This window comes from Petromyzon marinus (genome assembly GCF_048934315.1).
Source record: "Petromyzon marinus isolate PM22_M1 ecotype Great Lakes invasive population chromosome 78 unlocalized genomic scaffold, UKy_Petmar_22M1.pri1.0 chr78_unloc.3, whole genome shotgun sequence".
Taxonomy (NCBI): Eukaryota; Metazoa; Chordata; class Hyperoartia; order Petromyzontiformes; family Petromyzontidae; genus Petromyzon; species Petromyzon marinus.
Window position 1 is genome coordinate 314,310 of NW_027422627.1, and position 18,052 is coordinate 332,361.

At 53.2% G+C, this 18,052-nt stretch overlaps 1 protein-coding gene across 1 annotated transcript in view; it reads right to left on the reverse strand.

The window, feature by feature from the left end:
• Window positions 1–12,265: 12,265 nt before the first annotated feature.
• The window catches only part of LOC116958472 (uncharacterized), a 91,194-nt gene continuing 85,407 nt past the window's right edge, over window positions 12,266–18,052 (reverse strand). Inside the window, exon 4 of the transcript XR_012931678.1 lies at window positions 12,266–13,820. The gene's annotated coding sequence lies outside the window, so the exon portion shown is untranslated. The remainder of the gene's footprint in view (window positions 13,821–18,052) is intronic.

Below are 18,052 nucleotides of genomic sequence, written 5' to 3' on the forward strand. Positions count from 1 at the left end.
AACTCGCCCAGACATCTTTCTCAAAGTTTGGGTGGCAGGAACGGATGCCAGAGTGTCCGATTCCCCATCACCACCACCACCCGCTCAGCCTTGACAATGATAAACACAACCTCCGTGTTCACACTCGTGGCTACCTAGCGGCACTGTTCATGACCATTGCATAGTAATAATGTTGCTGCTGTGGGTAACAAGAGACATTGACACTCCCTGATGGACGCTGTTGGTCGTCTCTCGCCTCTCCTGTTCAGGACTGAGTTGTAACAGCAGTAGGTGGTTGGGTTTCTCCCATTCCGCCCATCGCCACCATCGCCCGCTCCGCCTTGACAATGAAAACACGACCTCCGTGTTCACACTCGTGGCTACCTAGCGGCACTGCTCATGACCATTGCATAGTAATAATGTTGCTGCTGTGGGTAGTAGGAGACATTGACACTCCCTGATGGACTGTTGTTGGTATTCTCTGGCCCCTTCTGTCCAGGACTGGGTTGTAACAGCGGTAGGGGGCTGGAGACCTGGATCCCTGTCCCGTCACTGCCTGGGATCTCTGCCCCGTTGGGGCTTCCTTGGTTTGGAGCTGTACCGAGATGTTTGATGTTTGAGCGAGAGTAGACCAGGGAGAGGATTCTGGAAGACAGAACGTTAGAGAACCCCCCCCACTTCCCCTGATACAAACACAAGGCCTGTAGTAGTAGTAGCAGCAAGGCAAATCTGAATGTCAAAGTATTTACGGTGTTACCGGGTCCCGTTAACTGCCTGGAATGGCCGATGATAGAGGAGCAATTTGCGCTTCCTTCCCTCTTGCTGTCCCCTTGTACGATGTCGCGAGGTTGCTTGGGAGTTGCACAGAGAACGTGTGAAGTTGCACTGAAGTTGTGAGGAGTTGGAGCAAGGTTGCGTGAAGGTGTTCTGAGGTTACGTAAAGTTGCACCGAGGTAACGTAAAGTTGCACCGAGGTTGTATGGAGTTGTAACTGAGGCCGTGTGGCGTTGCAACTGAGGAAGTTGCGTGGAGTTGAACAGAGACGTCTGCGCTAGGCACAACTGCTGGGGTCCTGTAACATAGAACGTTAGGAGCCCCTCCCCCCACCCACCACCCCAGAGCCACAATGGCCAACACTGCACACCGCTCGCTAGCAATGTCACCATCAACGCCCTTTCCTGGCTTTGGGAAATATTCAGGATAGCCGTAAGAAAACATTGATTTCAATCTTCAGGTCACATTACGGAAACTTCATGCTGTGGTCATTTGCAAATAAAGGTTTCAAGTTTTGCCTCGATTAAAACTTTCACAAAGTCCTGCCGACAACATTTCCCCGCGTTTCCAATTATGAAAACTAATTGCTGGTTTGGTGAGTAAGGCCGAGGATTGGGCCAGAGACTCGCACGGTTACCTGGGTTGAGAACTTGCCCAGACATCTTTCTCAAAGTTGCGGGTGGCAGGAACAGATGCAAGCGTGTCCGATTCCCCATCACCACCACCACCACCCGCTCAGCCTTGACAATAAAACACAACCTCCGTGATGCTCACGCGTGGCTACAGAGCACGGCTCATTGCCATTGATAATAAAGAATGCTGCTGCTGTGGGTAGCGAGAGACATTGACTCTCCCTGATGGACGCTGTTGGTCGTCTCTGGCCTCTCCTGTCCAGGACTGGGTTGTAACAGCGGTAGGGGGTTGCGTTTCTCCCATTCCGCCCATCGCCACCATCGCCCGCTCAGCCTTGACAACGATAAACACGACCTCCGTATGTCCACGTGTGGGCTACACAGCCAAGGCTCATTACTATTGATAAATAATGTTGCCGTGTGGGAAGTACAAGAGTCATTGACACTCCCTGGTGGATGGTAAAGGCCGTACGGCTTCTCCCGCCTTCCACCCAGGGCTGGGTTGGTGTTGTACAGCAGTGCAGCTGCTTGCTCTGTGCATCAGCTTGCATTTCCGAATCACCAACACCACCTGCTGAGCCTTGAAAATGATAAACACAACCTCCGTGTTCACACTCGTGGCTACCTAGCAGCACTGCTCATGACCACTGCATAGTAATAATGTTGCCGCTGTGGGTAGCAAGAGACATTGACACTCCCTGATGGACGGTGTTGACGTTGCATCAAGGTTGCGTTGAGTGGCCACGAGGCTGTGTGGAGTTCCAGTAAGGAAGTTGCGTGGAGTTGAACAGAGACGTCTGCGCTAGGCACAACTGCTGGGGTCCTGTAACACAGAACGTTAGAAGCCCCTCCCCCCACCCCGATACAAACAAATCCTGTAGTAGTAGCAGCGAGGCAAATTCAAACGCACGGCCAAAGGAGTTGCGGTGTTACCAGGAGGTCCGCTAACTGCCCGTATCCACCACCGATTCGACCGTCTGCACTTCCTTCCTCTGCACTTGAACCGAGACATCAAAGACGCAGACCTGGCTCCCTGTCCCGTCACTGCCTGGGATCTCTGCCCCGTTGGGGCTTCCTCGGTTTGGAGCTGTACCGAGATGTTTGATGTTTGAGTGAGAGTAGACCAGGGAGAGGATTCTGGAAGACAGAACGTTAGAGACCCCCCCCCCCCCCTGATACAAACACAAGGCCTGTAGTAGTAGTAGTAGCAGCAAGGCAAATGTGAATGTCAGTATTTACGGTGTTACCGGGTCCCGTTAACTGCCTGGAATGGCCGATGATAGAGGAGCAATTTGCGATTCCTTCCCTCTTGCTGTCCCCTTGTACGATGTCGCGAGGTTGCTTGGGAGTTGCACAGAGAACGCGTGGAGTTGCACTGAAGTTGTGAGGAGTTGGAGCAAGGTTGCGTGAAGGTGTTCTGAAGTTAAGTAGAGTTGCACCGAGGTAACGTGGAGTTGCACTGAGGCCGTGTGGAGTTGCAACTGAGGCACTTGCGGAGTTGAACAGAGACGTCTGCACTAGGCACAACTGCTGGGGTCCTGTAACATAGAACGTTAGGAGCCCCTCCCCCCACCCACCACCCCAGAGCCACAATGGCCAACACTTCACACCGCTTGCTAGGAATGTCACCATCAACGCCCTTTCCTGGCTTAGGGAAATATTCAGGATAGCCCTAAGAAAACATTGATTTCAAACGTCAGGTCACATTACGTAAACTTCATGCTGTGGTTATTCTATAATTAGGCTTCAAGTATTGACTCGTTAAAAACTTTCAAAGTCCTCCTGACAACTTTTCCCCGTGTGGCCAATTACGAAAACTAATCGCTCGATTGGTGAGCAAGGCCGAGGATCGGGCCGGAGACTTGCACGGTTACCTGGGTTGAGAACTCGCCCAGACATCTCAAAGTTGGGGGTGGCGGGAACGGATGCCAGCGTGTCCAATTCCCCATCACCACCACCACCCGCTCAGCCTTGACAATAATAAAACACAACCTCCGTGATGCTCACGCGTGGCTACCTAGCAGCACTGCTCATGACCATTGCATAGTAATAATGTTGCTGCTGTGGGTAGCAAGAGACATTGACACTCCCTGATGGACGGTGTTGGAGTTGCATCAAAGTTGCGTTGAGTAGCACCGAGGCTGTGTGGAGTTCCAGTAAGGAATTGCAGAGACGTCTGCGCTAGGCACAACTGCTGGGGTCCTGTAACACAGAACGTTAGGAGCCCCTCCCCCCTCCCCGATACAAACAAATCCTGTAGTAGTAGCAGCGAGGCAAATTCAAACGCACGGCCAAAGGAGTTGCGGTGTTACCAGGAGGTCCGCTAACTGCCCGTATCCACCGCCGATTCGACCGTTTGCACTTCCTTCCTCTGCACTTGAACCGAGACATCAAAGACGCAGACCTGGCTCCCTGTCCCGTCACTGCCTGGGATCTCTACCCCGTGGGGCTTCCTTGGTTTGGAGCTGTATCGAGATGTTGAGATGTTCAAAGCGAGTAGGAGAGTAGACCCGGGGAGGATTCTGGAAGACAGAACGTTAGAGTACCCCCCCCCCGCCGCCTACTGCCGATACAAACACAACTACGGTAGTAGCTAGGCCAATTAAAACAGGCGCCAAACTATTTGTGGTGTCGCCAGGTACCGGTACAACCGCCTGGAATCACCGACGAAGACCTTGGTCCTCCTCCTCCTCCGCGAGTAGCCGGGTGGAGGAGTCTGCAGGTTGCAGCGTTAAAGGAACCCCCCCCTCCCCCAACTGCCACAGCCAACAAACTTGAAAGCAACGGATGGCCCAGGAGCTGCGGTTTTACCAGGAGGTCCGTTAACTGCCTGGGTTTTCCCGACGACGCCCCAGACATCCGCACTTCCTTCACGGGACGCACGAGAGGGTTTGTGTGGAGCTCGAAGCGTGAGAGCTGTCTGTGTAAATCAGACTTGAGCTCTTGCCACTGCCTGGATACACCGATGATCTCTCTTCCCCCTCTTTGCTGGCATTGCGAGGACGCAAAAGCGAGGGATTCTGGAAGACACGGTGTTAAGACGACCCCCCCCCCCCAGCTCCGATACGAACGCAAAGCCCAAAGTAGTCGTTGATAATTCGAATGGCAACGGCGTTTTAACTTTACCAGGTGTCCCGTTAACGGCCTGGATTCTCCCAACAACGCCCCAGACATCTGCACGCCCTCCACTCCGCTTGCAACAACACGAAGCCGCGTGGAGTTGAACCGAGACATCAAAGACGCAGACCTGGCTCCCTGTCCCGTCACTGCCTGGGATCTCTGCCCCGTTGGGGCTTCCTTGGTTTGGAGCTGTACCGAGATGTTTGATGTTTGAGCGAGAGTAGACCAGGGAGAGGATTCTGGAAGACAGAACGTTAGAGACCCCCCCCACTACCCCTGATACAAACACAAGGCCTGTAGTAGTAGTAGTAGCAGCAAGGCAAATGTGAATGTCAAAGTATTTACGGTGTTACCGGGTCCCGTTAACTGCCTGGAATGGCCGATGATAGAGGAGCAATTTGCGCTTCCATCCCTCTTGCTGTCCCCTTGTACGATGTCGCGAGGTTGCTTGGGAGTTGCACAGAGAACGCATGGAGTTGCACTGAAGTTGCGAGGAGTTGGAGCAAGGTTGCGTGAAGGTGTTCTGGGGCTACGTGGAGTTGCACCGAGGTTGTGTGGAGGAGTTGCACTGAGGCCGTGTGAGTTGCAACTGAGGAAGTTGAGTGGAGTTGAACAGAGACGTCTGCGCTAGGCACAACTGCTGGGGTCCTGTAACACAGAACGTTAGGAGACCCTCCCCCCACCCACCACCCCAGAGCCACAATGGCCAACACTGCACACCACTTGCTAACAATGTCCTGACTTAGGGAAATATTCAGGATAGCCGTAAGAAAACATTGATTTCAATCTTCAGGTCACATTACGGAAACTTCACGCTATGGTCATTTTCAAATAAAGGTTTCAAGTATTGGCTCGATTAAAACATTCACAAAGTCCTGCCGACAACTTTTCCCCACGTGGCCAATTACGAAAACCAAAACGTCAACAAACCTCAAATAGACGTCCACATCGCTCGTTTGGTGAGCAAGGCCGAGGATCGGGCCGGAGACTGGCACGGTTACCTGGGTTGAGAACTCGCCCAGACATCTTTCTCAAAGTTGGGGGTGGCAGGAACGGATGCCAGCGAGTCCGATTCCCCATCATCACCACCACCCGCTCAGCCTTGACAATAATAAAACACAACCTCCGTGATGCTCACGCGTGGCTACAGAGCACGGCACATTGCCATTGATAATAAAGAATGCTGCTGCTGTGGGTAGCGAGAGACATTGACACTCCCTGATGGACGCTGTTGGTCGTCTCTGGCCTCTCCTGTCCAGGACTGGGTTGTAACAGCGGTAGGGGGTTGCGTTTCTCCCATTCTGCCCATCGCCACCATCGCCCGCTCAGCCTTGACAATGATAAACACGACCTCCGTGTTCACACTCGTGGCTACCTAGCAGCACTGCTCATGACCACTGCATAGTAATAATGTTGCCGCTGTGGGTAGCAAGAGACATTGACACTCCCTGATGGACGGTGTTGACGTTGCATCAAGGTTGCGTTGAGTGGCCACGAGGCTGTGTGGAGTTCCAGTAAGGAAGTTGCGTGGAGTTGAACAGAGACGTCTGCGCTAGGCACAACTGCTGGAGTCCTGTAACACAGAACGTTAGGAGCCACCCCCCCTCCCCGATACAAACAAATCCTGTAGTAGTAGCAGCAGCGAGGCAAATTCAAACGCACGGCCAAAGGAGTTGCGGTGTTACCAGGAGGTCCGCTAACTGCCCGTATCCACCACCGATTCGACCGTTTGCACTTCCTTCCTCTGCACTTGAACCGAGACATCAAAGACGCAGACCTGGCTCCCTGTCCCGTCACTGCCTGGGATCTCTGCCCCGTTGGGGCTTCCTCGGTTTGGAGCTGTACCGAGATGTTTGATGTTTGAGCGAGAGTAGACCAGGGAGAGGATTCTGGAAGACAGAACGTTAGAGACCCCCCCCCCCCCCCCCTGATACAAACACAAGGCCTGTAGTAGTAGTAGTAGCAGCAAGGCAAATGTGAATGTCAGTATTTACGGTGTTACCGGGTCCCGTTAACTGCCTGGAATGGCCGATGATAGAGGAGCAATTTGCGATTCCTTCCCTCTTGCTGTCCCCTTGTACGATGTCGCGAGGTTGCTTGGGAGTTGCACAGAGAACGTGTGGAGTTGCACTGAAGTTGTGAGGAGTTGGAGCAAGGTTGAATGAAATTGTTCTGAGGTTACGTAGAGTTGCACCGACGTAACGTGGAGTTGCAACTGAGGCACTTGCGGAGTTGAACAGAGACGTCTGCACTAGGCACAACTGCTGGGGTCCTGTAACACAGAACGTTAGGAGCCCCTCCCCCCACCCACCACCCCAGAGCCACAATGGCCAACACTGCACACCGCTTGCTAGCAATGTCACCATCAACGCCCTTTCCTGGCTCAGGGAAATATTCAGGATAGCCGTACTAAAACATTGATTTCAATCTTCAGGTCACATTACGTAAACTTCATGCTGTGGTTATTCTATAATTAGGCTTCAAGTATTGACTCGTTAAAAACTTTCAAAGTCCTCCTGACAACTTTTCCACGCGTGGCCAATTACGATAATTAATCGCTCGTTTGGTGAGCAAGGCCGAGGATCCGGCCGGAGACTCGCACGGTTACCTGGGTTGAGAACTCGCCCAGACATCTTTCTCAAAGTTGGGGGTGGCAGGAACGGATGCCAGCGTGTCCGATTCCCCATCACCATCACCACCACCCGCTCAGCCTTGACAATAATAAAACACAACCTCCATGATGCTCACGCGTGGCTACACAGCACGGCTCATTGCCATTGATAATAAAGAATGATGCTGCTGTGGGTAGCGAGAGACATTGACACTCCCTGATGGACGCTGTTGGTCGTCTCTGGCCTCTCCTGTCCAGGACTGGGTTGTAACAGCAGTAGGGGGTTGCGTTTCTCCCATTCCGCCCAGCGCCACCATCACCCGCTCGGCCTTGACAATGATAAACACAATCTCCGTATGTCCACGTGTGGGCTACACAGCCAAGGCTCACTGCCATTGATAAATAATGTTGCCATGTGAGAAGTACAAGAGTCATTGACACTCCCTGGTGGATGGTAAAGGCCGTACGGCTGCTCCCGCCTTCCACCCAGGGCTGGGTTGGTGTCGTACAGCAGTGCGGCTGCTTGCTCTGTGCATCAGCTTGCGTTTACGAATCACCACCACCACCTGCTGAGCCTTGACAATGATAAACACAACCTCCGTGTTCACACTCGTGGCTACCTAGCAGCACTGCTCATGACCATTGCATAGTAATAATGTTGCTGTGGGTAGCAAGAGACATTGACACTCCCTGATGGACGGTGTTCGAGTTGCATCAAGGTTGCGTTGAGTAGCACCGAGGCTGTGTGGAGTTTCAGTAAGGGATTGCGTGGAGTTGAACAGAGACGTCGGCGCTAGGCACAACTGCTGGAGTCCTGTAACACAGAACGTTAGGAGCCCCTCCCCCCTCCCCGATACAAACAAATCCTGTAGTAGTAGCAGCAGCGAGGCAAATTCAAACGCACGGCCAAAGGAGTTGCGGTGTTACCAGGAGGTCCGCTAACTGCCCGTATCCACCGCCGATTCCACTGTTTGCACTTCCTTCCTCTGCACTTGAACCGAGACATCAAAGACGCAGACCTGGCTCCCTGTCCTGTCACTGCCTGGGATCTCTGCCCCGTTGGGGCATCCTTGGTTTGGAGCTGTACCGAGATGTTTGATGTTTGAGCGAGAGTAGACCAGGGAGAGGATTCTGGAAGACAGAACGTTAGAGACCCCCCCCCCCCTCTGATACAAACACAAGGCCTGTAGTAGCAGTAGCAGCAAGGCAAATGTGAATGTCAAAGTATTTACGGTGTTACCGGGTCCCGTTAACTGCCTGGAATGGCCGATGATAGAGGAGCAATTTGCGCTTCCTTCCCTCTTGCTGTCCCCTTGTACGATGTCGCGAGGTTGCTTGGGAAGTGCACAGAGAACGTGGAGTTGCACTGAAGTTGCGAGGAGTTGGAGAGCAAGGCTGCGTGAAGATGTTCTGAGGTTATGTAGAGTTGCACCGAGGTTTTGTGGAGGATTGGCAACTGAGGCCGTATGGAGTTGCACTGAGGAAGTTGCGAGGAGTTGGAGCAAGGTTGCGTGAAATTGTTCTGAGGTTACGTAGAGTTGCACCAAGGTAACGTGGAGTTGCACCGAGGTTGTGTGGAGGAGTTGCAGCGAGGTTGTGTGGAGTTCCAGTAAGGAAGTTGCGTGGAGTTGAACAGAGACGTCTGCGCTAGGCACAACTGCTAGGGTCCTGTAACACAGAACGTTAGGAGCCCCTCCCTGATACAAACAAATCCTGTAGTAGCATCAGCGAGGAAAATTCAAACGCACGGCCAAAGGAGCTGCACTGTTACCAGGAGGTCCGTTAACTGCCTGGGTTTTCCCGACGACGCCCCAGTCATCCGCACTTCCTTCACGGGACGCACGAGAGGGTTTGTGTGGAGCTCGAAGCGAGAGAGACGTCTGTGTAAATCAGACTTGAGCTCTTGCCACTGCCTGGATTCACCGATGATCTCTCTTCCCCCTCTTTGCTGGCGTCGCGAGGACGCAGGAGACGCGAGGGATTCTGGAAGACACGGTGTTAAGACGACCCCCCCCCCCCCCAACTACGATATGAACGCAAAGCCTGAAGTAGTCGTTGATAATGCGAATGGCAACGGCGTTTTAACTTTACCAGGTGTCCCGTTAACGGCCTGGATTCTCCCAACGACGCCCCAGACATCTGCACGCCCTCCACTCCGCTTGCAACAACACGAAGCCGCGTGGAGTTGAACCGAGACATCAAAGACGCAGACCTGGCCTCCCTGTCCAGTCACTGCCTGGGATCTCTGCCCCGTTGAGACTTCCTTGGTTTGGAGCTGTACCGAGATGTTTGAGCGAGAGTAAACCAGGGAGAGGATTCTGGAAGACAGAACGTTAGAGACCCCCCCCCCCACTCCCCCCTGATACAAACACAAGGCCTGTAGCAGTAGTAGCAGCAAGGCAAATGTGAATGTCAAAGTATTTACGGTGTTACCGGGTCCCGTTAACTGCCTGGAATGGCCGATGATAGAGGAGCAATTTGCGCTTCCTTCCCTCTTGCTGTCCCATTGTACGATGTCGCGAGGTTGCTTGAGAGTTGTAACTGAGGCCGTGTGGAGTTGCACCTGAGGAAGTTGCGTGGAGTTGAACAGAGACGTCTGCGCTAGACACAACTGCTGGGGTCCTGTAACATAGAACGTTAGGAGCCCCTCCCCCCACCCAACCACCCCAGAGGCACAATGGCCAACGCTGCACACTGCTCGCTAGCAAAGTCACCATCAACGCCCTTTCCTGGCTTAGGGAAATATTCAGGATAGCCGTAAGAAAACATTGATTTCAATCTTCAGGTCACATTATGGAAACTTCATGCTGTGGTCATTTGCAAATAAAGGTTTCAAGTTTTGCCTCGATTATAACTTTCACAAAGTCCTGCCGACAACATTTCCCTGCGTTTCCAATTACGAAAACTAATTGCTGGTTTTGTGAGCAAGACGAGGATCGGACCGGAGACTCGCACGGTTACCTGGGTTGAGAACTCGCCCAGGCATCTTTCTCAAAGTTGGGGGTGGCAGGAACGGATGCCAGCGTGTCTGATTCCCTATCACCACCACCACCCGCTCAGCCTTGACAATAATAAAACACAACCTCCGTGATGCTCACGCGTGGCTACAGAGCACGGCTCATTGCCATTGATAATAAAGAATGCTGCTGCTGTGGGTAGCGAGAGACATTGACACTCCCTGATGGACGCTGTTGGTCGTCTCTGGCCTCTCCTGTCCAGGACTGGGTTGTTACAGCGGTAGGGGGTTGCGTTTCTCCCATTCCGCCCATCGCCACCATCACCAGCTCAGCCTTGACAATGATAAACACAACCTCCGTATGTCCACGTGTGGGCTACACAGCCAAGGCTCACTGCCATTGATAAATAATGTTGCCGTGTGGGATGTATAAGAGTCATTGACACTCCCTGGTGGATGGTAAAGGCCGTACGGCTTCTCCCGCCTTCCACCCAGGGCTGGGTTGGTGTTGTACAGCAGTGCGGCTGCTTGCTCTGTGCATCAACTTGCGTTTCCGATTCACCACCACCACCTGCTGAGCCTTGACAATGATAAACACAACCTCCGTGTTCACACTCGTGGCTACCTAGCAGCACTGCTCATGACCATTTCATAGTAAGAATGTTGCTGTGGGTAGCAAGAGACATTGACACTCCCTGATGGACGGTGTTGACGTTGCATCAAGGTTGCGTTGAGTAGCACCGAGGCTGTGTGGAGTTCCAGTAAGGAATTGCATGGAGTTGAACAGAGACGTCTGCGCTAGGCACAACTGCTGGGGTCCTGTAACACAGAACGTTAGGAGCCCGTCCCCCCTCCCTGATACAAACAAATCCTGTAGTAGTAGCAGCAGCGAGGCAAATTCAAACGCACGGCCAAAGGAGTTGCGGTGTTACCAGGAGGTCCGCTAACTGCCCGTATCCACCGCCAATTCCACCGTTTGCACTTCCTTCCTCTGCACTTGAACCGAGACATCAAAGACGCAGACCTGGCTCCCTGTCTTGTCACTGCCTGGGATCTCTGCCCCGTTGGGGTTCCAACCCAAGAGACATCTGCGCGAGGCAGACTTGGGGCTCCTGTAACCACCCTGGGTTCACCGATGATCTCTCTCTCCCCCTTTGCTGCTGCTGCTGTTGTTGCGAGCACGCAGGAGACGCGAGGGAGTCTGCAAGACACGGCGTTAACACAACACCCACCCCCCCCAGCCCCCCAGCCCCCCAGCCCAGCACCTCCGACTCACGACAAACAGACACAAATCACGGATAAAAACGCGACGTTTGTAAAAGAAGCGTTGGATTCGTGCCAGAGGATTTATTCGGTTTTTACCGGGTGCCCCAGACACCGGCCCCGGATTCTCCGACGACGACGCAGCCCAGACACCGGCGCACGGCGGACACACACACAGTGACACACACACACACACAGTGACACACACACACAGTGACACACACACACAGTGACACACACACAGTGACACACACACACAGTGACACACACACACAGTGACACACACACACAGTGACACACACACACAGTGACACACACACACACACAGTGACACACAGTGACACACACACACACAATGACACACACACAGTGACACACACACACAGTGACACACACACACGGAGGGTTTGCGCACAGTTCGAACCGAGAGCGACCGTCTTTGTAACTCAAACTCGGTGCTCCTGCTGGGAACGCCTGGGTTTCGCCCACGACCCCTCTCTTTGCTGCTGCTGCTGTTGTTGTTGTGTTTGGGTTTGATCGCGTAAACATTTTAAAAGTCTTCTTTGGTTCTTTCGGTCAAGTCGCGGAGAATGAGAGTAAAATAATGAAATAAAATTAGACGATTAAATTCTCACGACGTTTCGGCCACAACACAAGTAGACTTCTTCAGGTGAAACTACAGGAATGTGATCCCGAAACATCGCGAGAATTTTATCGTCTTATTTTATTCTCATTCTACGTGGTGACTTTACCGAAAGAACCAAAGAAGATGAATCCTTAGTCACGAAAGCTTTAAATCGAAATTTATATTAAATGTGTCGTTAAAACCCGCCACCACCCGACACGGCCAATTGGGGTAAGGTTTGTCGCGTGAACAAAACGTGCCAATTCGTCACTGGTTCTAGCACACGCACAAAAACCAACTTCTGGCACACGCACAAAAACCAACTTCTGTTATGTACATCGCTCGTGAAACGTTAGGAACACCCCCGCCCCAAACTACGATACGAACGCAAAGCCTGAAGTAGTCGTTGATGATTCGGGGCTGCTGCCACTTTGATCCAGACTCCACTCCACTCCTGATCCTCGCTCCAGACTCCACTCCTGATCCTCGCTCCAGACTCCACTCCTGATCCTCGCTCCAGAATCCACTCCACTCCTGATCCTCGCTCCAGAATCCACTCCACTCCTGATTTTCACTCCAGACTCCACTCCAGATCCTCACTCCAGACTCCACTCCCGATCCTCGCTCCAGACTCCACTCCTGATCCTCGCTCCAGACTCCATTCCTGATCCTCGCTTCAGACTCCACTCCTGATCCTCGCTCCAGACTCCACTCCAGATCCTCGCTCCAGACTCCACTCCTGATCCTCGCTCCAGACTCCACTCCTGATCCTCGTTCCAGACTCCACTCCTGATCCTCGCTCCAGACTCCACTCCACTCCTGATCTTTGATCCAGACTCCACTCCTGATCCTCGCTCCAGACTCCACTCCACTCCTGATCTTTGATCCAGACTCCACTCCTGATCCTCGCTCCAGACTCCACTCCTGATCCTCGCTCCAGACTCCACTCCAGATCCTCGCTCCAGACTCCACTCCTGATCCTCGCTCCAGACTCCACTCCTGACCCTCGCTCAAGACTCCACTCCTGACCCTCGCTCCAGACTCCACTCCTGACCCTCGCTCCAGACTCCACTCCACTCCTGATCCTCGCTCCATACTCCACTCCAGATCCTCGCTCCAGACTCCACTCCAGATCCTCGCTCCAGACTCCACTCCTGATCCTCGCTCCAGACTCCACTCCTGATCCTCGTTCCAGACTCCACTCCTGATCCTCGCTCCAGACTCCACTCCAGATCCTCGCTCCAGACTCCACTCCTGATCCTCGCTCCAGACTCCACTCCTGATCCTCGTTCCAGACTCCACTCCTGATCCTCGCTCCAGACTCCACTCCTGATCCTCGTTCCAGACTCCACTCCAGATCCTCGCTCCAGACTACACTCCAGATCCTCGCTCCAGAATCCACTCCAGATCCTCCCTCCAGACTACACTCCAGATCCTCGCTCCAGACTCCACTCCTGATCCTCGCTCCAGACTCCACTCCTGATCCTCACTCCAGACTCCAATCCTTATCCTCACTCCAGACTCCACTCCTGATCCTCACTCCAGACTCCACTCCAGATCCTCGCTCAAGACTCCACTCCACTCCTGATCCACGCTCCAGACTCCACTCCACTCCTGATCCTCGCTCAAGACTCCACTCCTGCTCCTCCCTCCAGACTCCACTCCTGATCCTCGCTCCAGACTCCACTCCAGATCCTCGCTCCAGACTCCACTCCTGATCCTCGCTCCAGACTCCACTCCTGATCCTCGCTCCAGACTCCACTCCTGATTCTCGCCCATCAACTTTGTCAACTCTCTCGCTCTGTCCCCCCCCCCCCCCCCCGTTGCACTTCTTGTTGCGAGCACGCAGGAGACGCGAGTCTGGAAGACACGGCGTTAGGGGACAACACCACCCCCCACCCCCTTCCCCGTCAACTCCCAACATACGAACACAAATAAAATAACAACTCACGTTTGAAAAAGCGAAACGTTTCAGCAGAGATTTGTGGTTGTTACCAGGAGGTCCGTTAACTGCCTGGGTTTTCCCGACGACGCCCCAGACATCCGCACTTCCTTCACGGGACGCACGAGAGGGTTTGCGTTGAGCACGAAGCGAGAGAGACGTCTGTGTAAATCAGACTTGAGCTCTTGCCACTGCCTGGATTCACCGATGATCTCTCTTCCCCCTCTTTGCTGGCGTCGCGAGGACGCAGGAGACGTGAGGGATTCTGGAAGACACGGTGTTAAGACGACCCCCCCCAACTCCAATACGAAAGCAAAGCCTGAAGTAGTCGTTGATAATGCGAATGGCAACGGCGTTTTAACTTTACCAGGTGTCCCGTTAACGGCCTGGATTCACCCGACGAAGCCCCAGACATCTGCACGCCCTCCACTCCGCTTGCAACAACACGAAGCCGCGTGGAGTTGAACCGAGACATCAAAGACGCAGACCTGGCTCCCTGTCCCGTCACTGCCTGGGATCTCTGCCCCGTTGGGGCTTCCTTGGTTTGGAGCTGTACCGAGATGTTTCAGAGTAGACCAGGGAGAGGATTCTGGAAGACACAACGTTAGAGACCCCCCCCCACTCCCCCCTGATACAAACACAAGGCCTGTAGTAGTAGCAGAAGCAGCAAGGCAAATGTGAATGTCACAGTATTTACGGTGTTACCGGTTCACGTTAACTGCCTGGAATGGCCGATGATAGAGGAGCAATTTGCGCTTCCTTCCCTCTTGCTGTCCCTTTGTACGATGTCGCGAGGTTGCTTGGGAGTTGCACAGAGAACGTGTGGAGTTGCACTGAAGTTGCGGGGAGTTGGAGCAAGGTTGCGTGAAGGTGTTCTGAAGTTACGTAGAGTTGCACCGAGGAAACGTGGAGTTGCACCGAGGTTGTGTGGAGGAGTTGCACTGAGGCCGTGTGAGTTGCAACTGAGGAAGTTGCGTGGAGTTGAACCAAGAAATCTGCGCTAGGCACAACTGCTGGGGTCCTGTAACAGAACGTTAGGAGCCCTTCCCCCTACCCACCACCCCAGAGCCACAATGGCCAACACTGCACACCGCTCGCTAGCAATGTCACCATCAACGCCCTTTCCTGGCTTAGGGAAATATTCAGGATAGCCGTAAGAAAACATTGATTTCAATCTTCAGGTCACATTACATAAACTTCATGCTGTGTTCATTTGCAAATAAAGGTTTCAAGTTTTGCCTCGTTTAAAACTTTCACAAAGTCCTACCGACAACTTTTCCCCGCGTGGCCAATTACGAAAACCAAAACGTCAAACTTCAAATAGACATCCACATCGCTCGTTTGGTGAGTAAGGCCGAGGATCGGGCCGGAGACTCGCACGGTTACCTGGGTTGAGAACTTGCCCAGACATCTTTCTCAAAGTTAGGGGTGGCAGGAACGGATGCCAGCGTGTCCGATTCCCCACCACCACCCGCTCAGCCTTGACAATGGTAAACACAACCTCCGTGTTCACACTCGTGGCTACCTAGCAGCACTGCTCATGACCATTTCATAGTAATAATGTTGCTGCTGTGGGTAGCAAGAGACATTGACACTCCCTGACGGTGTTGGTTTTCTCAAGCCTCCCCTGTCCAGGACTTGGGTTGTAACAGCGGTAGGGGGCTGTGACCACGTGAGAGACTTGCTTGGAGGAGCTCTGGCGGGAATGTTCTGAGTCGAGACGCTGGATGGGAATTCTAGAAGACAGCGAATTAGAGGCCCCCCCCCACCCTCCCCCAAGTCCCAGTCCCAAACTTGAAAGCAACGGATGGCACTGGAGCTGCGAGGGGTTGGAGCAAGGTTGAATGAAATTGTTCCGAGGTTACGTGGAGTTGCACCGAGGTTACGTGGAGTTGCACCGAGGTTGTGTGGAGGAGTTGCAGCGAGGGTGTGTGGAGTTGTAACTGAGGCCGTGTGGAGTTGCACTGAAGTTGCACTGAAGTTGCGAGGAGTTGGAGCAAGGTTGCGTGAAGGTGTTCTGAGGTTGCGTAAAGTTGCACCGAGGTAACGTGGAGTTGCACCGAGGTTGTGTGGAAGAGTTGCACTGAGGCCGTGTGAGTTGCAACTGAGGAAGTTGCGTAGAGTTGAACAGAGACGTCGGCGCTAGGCACAACTGCTGGGGTCCTGTAACACAGAACGTTAGGAGCCCCTCCCCCCACCCACCACCCCAGAGCCACAATGGCCAACACTGCACACCGCTTGCTAGCAATGTCACCATCAACGCCCTTTCCTGGCTTAGGGAAATATTCAGGATAGCCGTAAGAAAACATTGATTTCAATCGTCAGGTCACATTACAGAAACTTCATGCTGTGGTCATTTGCAAATAAAGGTTTCAAGTTTTTCCTCGATTAAAACTGTCACAAAGTCCTGCCGACAACATTTCCCCGCGTGGCGAATTACGAAAACTAATTGCTGGTTTGGTAAGGCCGAGGATCGGGCCAGAGACTCGCACGGTTACCTGGGTTGAGAACTCGCCCAGACATCTTTCTCAAAGTTGGGGGTGGCAGGAACGGATGCCAGCGTGTCCGATTCCCCATCACCACCACCACCACCACCCGCTCAGCCTTGACAATAATAAAACACAACCTCCATGATGCTCACGCGTGGCTACAGAGCACGGCTCATTGCCATTGATAATAATGAATGCTGCTGCTGTGGGTAGCGAGAGACATTGACACTCCCTGATGGACGCTGTTGGTCGTCTCTGGCCTCCCCTATCCAGGACTGGGTTGTAACAGCGGTAGGGGGTTGCGTTTCTCCCATTCCGCCCATCGACACCATCGTCCGCTCAGCCTTGACAACGATAAACACGACCTCCGTGTTCACACTCGTGGCTATCTAGCGGCACTGCTCATGACCATTGCATAGTAATAATGTTACTGCTGTGGGGAGCAAGAGACATTGACACTCCCTGATGGACGGTGTTGACGTTGCATCAAGGTTGCGTTGAGTGGCACCGAGGCTGTGTGGAGTTCCAGTAAGGAATTGCGTGAAGTTGAACAGAGACGTCTGCGCTAGGCACAACTGCTGGGGTCCTGTAACACAGAACGTTAGGAGCCCCTCCCCCCACCCCGATACAAATAAATCCTGTAGTAGTAGCAGCGAGGCAAATTCAAACGCACGGCCAAAGGAGTTGCGGTGTTACCGGGAGGTCCGCTAACTGCCCGTATCCACCGCCAATTCGACCGTTTGCACTTCCTTCCTCTGCACTTGAACCGAGACATCGAGACGCAGACCTGGCTCCCTGTCCCGTCACTGCCTGGGATCTCTGCCCCGTTGGGGCTTCCTTGGTTTGGAGCTGTACCGAGATGTTTGATGTTTGAGCGAGAGTAGACCAGGGAGAGGATTCTGGAAGACAGAACGTTAGAGACCCACCCCCCACTCCCCCCGATACAAACACAAGGCCTGTAGTAGTAGCAGTAGCAAGGCAAATGTGAATGTCAAAGTATTTACGGTGTTACCGGGTCCCGTTAACTGCCTGGAATGGCCGATGATAGAGGAGCAATTTGCACTTCCTTCACTCTTGCTGTCCCCTTGCACGATGTCGCGAGGTTGCTTGGGAGGTGCACAGAGAACGTGGAGTTGCACTGAAGTTGCGAGGAGTTGGAGCAAGGTTGAGTGAAATTGTTCTGAGGTTACGTTGAATTGGACCGAGTTTGTGTGGAGTTGCAGCGAGGTTGTGTGGAGTTGCAGAGACCGTGTGGCGTTGCACCGAGGAAGTTGCGTGGAGTTGAACAGAGACGTCTGCGCTAGGCGCAACTGCTGGGGTCCTGTAACAGAACGTTAGGAGCCCCTCCCCCCCACCACCCCAAAGGCCAACACTGCACACCACTTGCTAGCAATGTCACCATCAACGCCCTTTCCTGGTTACGCAACTATTTCGGGACAGCCGTAAGAAAACATTAATTTCAATCTTCAGGTCACATTACATAAACTTCATGCTGTGTTTTACTATTGAGGTTTCAGATTATGCCACGTTTAAAACTTTAACAGTCTTGCCGACATTTCCCCGCGTGGCCAATTACGAAAACCAAAACGTCAAACAATCCTCAAGTAGACACCCACATCGCTCGTTTGGTGAGCAAGGCCGAGGATCGGGCCGGAGACTCG